Raw genomic sequence first — 5,073 nt, forward strand, 5'->3', positions numbered from 1 at the left:
TAAAGATAAAAGGCCACCCTGGGAAGAGCGAGGCCATGGAGAAAGAGTTTGCTCAAATGAAACATCCTACTGCACCAGAATTTATAAGATGCAATAGCGGTACACCATGAGTCAGAAGTTACTAATGATTTTGTGCTTTTTAATTATTCTCAATTGCTTTTCCTACAACTCAAACATTCAGAGGGTCTGTGGATTATAGAAGTTATTTCTCTTACTCACTGCTAGGCAATGCAGAGCCCTGTTCATGCAGCCTGGTATTCTCTCTGAAAAGTCAAAGTAGCTGGGGGTTAAGGTGATACTGTGCCACACATAGTACTAAAGTATACATATTTCAATTGATTTCAACTCCACACATATTTGAAGACGAACTTTCTTCTATGCAATATGGAAGAATTTATAACCAAGGAAATGGATACAATGTAAATGAATATCATTAGGAAAATGCAGAGTATGTTAAGTGTACTTTTATTGTTTCAGCTGCCATTGAATTGCCATAATGATGATCATAAAAAGGATGGAACAAAGCACTACCTGGTCCTGAGCCATCTACATTATCAGCTGCAGACTGGACTGTTGTGATTTATAGGGTTTTCATTGACAGATTTTTGGAGTATTTTGCCACGCCTTGTTTCTGCACTGTCTTAGTTCAGAAATTCTGCTGAAATCTGTTTAGCATCAGATCAACATACAAGCCTTCACTGAGAGACAGGTGGTGGCTGTACCTGAGGTGCATAAAGAGAGGCAAAATGTGCTTCAGCACAAAGAAGCAATTATAAAAGTCTTGGAGGAATGAGGAAAAGTGGCATTTCAAATCAGTCTGACAAAGGTGAATTCCAAAATCAGAGTCATGAGCATTTCTTATGTGTTTTATATGTGCAGCATTTTGAAGAATCAAATCAAATGGAATTTTGTTGTTTTGCTGTTAGGTACTGTCAAGTTGGTTCCAACTTATAATGACTCTTTCTACAGAGAAACAAAACACATCCTGGTCCTGAGCCATCCTCACAATTAGTGTTATGTTTGAGTCCATTATTATTGCCACTGTGTCAATCCACCTCATTGAGAATCTTCCTTTTTTTCCACTGACCTTCTATTTTAATAAGAATGATACTCTTCTCCATGATCCTTTCTAACAATATATACAAAGTATAAGAGACAAAGTCTTATTATCTTGGTTTCTAAGGAGCACTCTTGCTGGACTTCTTCTGAGAAGTTCATGGTACTTTCAGTATTCTTCCCCAACACCGTAATTCAAAGACATCAATTCTCCTACAGTCTTCATTTTTCATTGTCCAATTTTCACATGCAAATGAAGTAATTGAAAATGCCTTGACTGAGAGCAGGCATACCTTAGTCCTCAAAGTGACATCTTAGCACTTTAAAGAGGTATTTTGCAGCAGATTTGTCTTACATAATGCATCATTTGATTTCTTGTCTGCTATTTCCATGAGTGTTGATTATGGATCCAATCAAAAAGAAGTATTTAGCAACTTCAATCTTTTATCATGGTGTTATTTACTACTCCAATTGTAAGGATTTTTGTTGTCTTTACACTGATGTGCAATCCATACTGAAGGCTGTAGTCTTGATCTCCATCAGTAAGGATTTCAAGACCTCTTTGCTTCCACCATCGTAGTTGTATCATCTGCACATCACAGGTTGTTAATGACTCTTCCTCTAGTCCTAATCATGTTCTTTTCAGTTTCTCAGATTACTTGCTCAGCATAGAGACTGAATAAATATGGTGAAAAGCTACAACCCTGGCACAAACCTTTCCTGATGTTAAACCAGTCTGTATCCCATAGTTCTGTTCCAACCACACTGCCTCCTGGCCTATGTACAGATTCCTCATGAGCATAATTAAGTGTCCTGGTAACCCAATTATTTGAATTATTATCCATATTTTGCTATGATCCACACTCAAATTGAATAGAAATTAAGATATCAGATATACATAATAGGTTGTTGTTGTTCTTAAGTACGGTTGAATAGATTCTGACCCATAGCAACCCTGTATAGGGTTTTCAAGGAACAGCTGGTGAGCTTGAACCACTGAACTAGGTAATTATTATCAATTCTAAAATTTTAGTCTCAAAAAATGTGCCATGTAGATGACAATGTAAAATGCATCCTCCTATCTTGTGTCTTAGACTGGGTTCTCTAGAAAAGTGAAACCAGTGATGATTATATATGTATGAGAACTTTATACCAAGGAAATGACTCACTGCATTGTAGAGGTGGAAAAGTCCCAAATCCATTGGTCAGATGTCAAGATGGAGAATTTTGACTCACATAGTTGTAGGGCTGATGAACCAATATTGGCAGGTTAGATGACAGGCAGGCAGATTCACCAGGTAAGAAGTCAGGCCACTGACTACTCCTAGGACCAACAGATAATAAAATAGGCCGGTGACTCAGGTCTGAAGAACTGGAGGTCAGGATTGTAGAAAGACTCTATAAAAAAAAAAACTCTTGATATGCAGATGATACAAGCACATTTGATTAAAGTAAAGAGGATTTAAAACACTTACTGATGAAAATCAAAGACCACAGCCTTCCATATGGGTTGCACATCAATGTAAAGAAAACAAAAATTCTCACCACTTGACCAATAACCTCATGTTAAATGAAGAAAAGATTGAAGTTGTCAAGGACTTCATTTTGCTTGGATTAGGAGCTCTGGTAGCAGAGCGGTTACAAAACAGGCTACTAACCTTAAGGTCAGCAGTTCGAAACTACCAGCTGTTCCACGGGAGAAAGATGAGACTTTCTGCTCCCATAAAGATTTGCAGTCTTGGAAACCCTGTGCAGGGTCTCTATGAATCAGAACCAACTCCATGTTACTTATCAACAACAACATCTATCAACACTTATGGAAGCAGCAGTCAATAAACCAAATGACATATTCCATTAGGCAAATCTGCTGCACAAATCTCTTGAAAGTGTTCAAGAATAAAGATATCAGTTTGAGGATTAAGTTTGCCTGACCCTAGCCTTTTTCAATAGGCTAGTATTTTTAATAGTTTCATATGCATGCGAAAGTTGGATAGTGAACAAGGAAGACTATTGAAGAACTGATGCATTTGAGTTGTGGTATTAGAAAAGGGTATTAAAGTTATCATGGATTGCCAAAGAACAATCAAATCTCTGTTGCAAGAAGTGCAGCCAGAATGCTCCTTAGAAGCCAGGATAGTGAGACTTCCTCTTTCATATTTTAGACATATTATCAGGAGGAACCAGTCCCTGGAGGACAGCATGCTAAGTACAGTGGACAGTCAGTGAAAAATAGGAAGACCCTCAATGAGATGGATTGGCACAGTGGGATCAGCAATGGGATCAGGATTAACAGGGATTGTGAGGGGTGAAGGACTAGGCAGTGTTTCATTCAGGTGTTTTCATAAAGTTGGAACTGATTTGAAGAACAACAATCTGATAGAAACAGATTGCCAAATCGTTTCTCCAGGAAAGCAGCTGATGGGTTCAGACCTCCTACTTTTTGCTGAAAAGTTGAGCTCTAAAAGACTGCTCCACCAAGGAAGGATCCTTATGAGAAACCTATCTAAAGCACTGTTCTATCAAGAATCTTATGGTATCACCTTCCACCTACTCAACCCAAACAATCAATGCAAGAAAAATAAGAACATCAGGATTAGATTAGACTGGGGAATTTACCCTAAACTGTAAATTCCTGGCTTATGTTGTAACTGAAAAAAATCTGGGCTCTGTTAGTGAGGAAGTAAATGAAAACATAAGTTGGACAAACAAAAAACTTGCAACTGCTATACACAATGGTAAGTGAAGATCCTGGGAGAAAGGATAAATTACAGTGGTAAAACTGCATTATCTAAGCAGTCTTCAACACATTCAGACCCAAGTCAGGTGCTTCTTTGCATGCGATGGAATATAATGGCTGTCCATCATTTTGATTGTGGGTCCTGGGAGTAAAAAGCAGTTGGAACTTCACATCTGTTATCATATATCATAGAATGGCCAGCCTGATGAGGGTCTAAACTCAATGTTCATACATAAAATTCAGTCTTTAAAGGCAACTGAAAACACTATAAAAATAGGAGATAATAAACATCAGCAGACAAGCAGCCTTGATTTGTGTTGCTGGTCATAGTGAATGAATATGATCTATCACTTGCATCTACAACTCTCACCACCAGCCCGCACACGAGATGAAAGAACAATGTTTACAGACATCTCTGCATCATCAGTTTTCCATAGATACACACCCATACCAAATACTTAATAGTTACTGAGGTCTTTTAGAGTTGACCATTCATATATGGATCTTGGTTATCTCATGATTTATGCTCACAAAGTTGTTCTGAAAAACTATATTTTACTGATTAAAAAACAACACATTTTAAATGGATTATTGGGTTACTGCCTGGACAAAAACTGTATGGGAAATAAGCAATGGTATATGAAGAAAATCCTACTTGAAGAAAATAATTCTCTCTTAATTTGTTCTTTATGTAAATTTGAATTTATCCAAGTTTGCTTAAATTCAATTAAATGAATTTAACCATTCTCTATAGTTTAAAATATAGATCTTCATAATTATTATACTATATTTAACAATGCTAAAGTAATTTCACATGTGAAAAGCACTTTATCTGGAATGACATTTAAAGTTAATTTCTATAGGCTAAACATATATGAAATAATTTGAAATTTTACTTTAAAGTATCAGTTTTTCTGAAAAAAGATTTTTTGTCCATATAAATTTATAGCCAAACAACAGATCAAACTAATTTGGGGGGTCTGCATTTATTCATAGTAGATATGACAAAAATTTATAATAGTTTTTTGTTGTTTATGATCCTTAGTCATAGGGCACAACCAATATCTAGTTAGCAAAATAGCTAGATAGCTAGATAGCTAGCTAGATAGATAGATAGATAGATAGATGCTGTTGTTAAGTTGGTTCCATCTCACAGCAAACTTGTATAGCATGTCTAAGGTGGGAAATCTTTGCATAAGCAGAAAGCCTCATCTTTCTCCAGTGGAGCAGCAGCTGGTGAATTGTACCCAACAAACTTGTGGTTCGTACTGACCTTGTGA

General features: G+C 36.7%; 1 pseudogene; it reads left to right on the top strand.

Moving 5' to 3' along the window:
• The first annotated feature begins 789 nt into the window (after nucleotides 1–789).
• LOC102821992 overlaps nucleotides 790–5,073 on the top strand; it is a 6,144-nt pseudogene continuing 1,860 nt past the window's right edge.

The sequence above is a fragment of the Chrysochloris asiatica genome, unplaced genomic scaffold, assembly GCF_000296735.1.
Source record: "Chrysochloris asiatica unplaced genomic scaffold, ChrAsi1.0 scaffold00011, whole genome shotgun sequence".
Lineage (NCBI taxonomy): Eukaryota > Metazoa > Chordata > Mammalia > Afrosoricida > Chrysochloridae > Chrysochloris > Chrysochloris asiatica.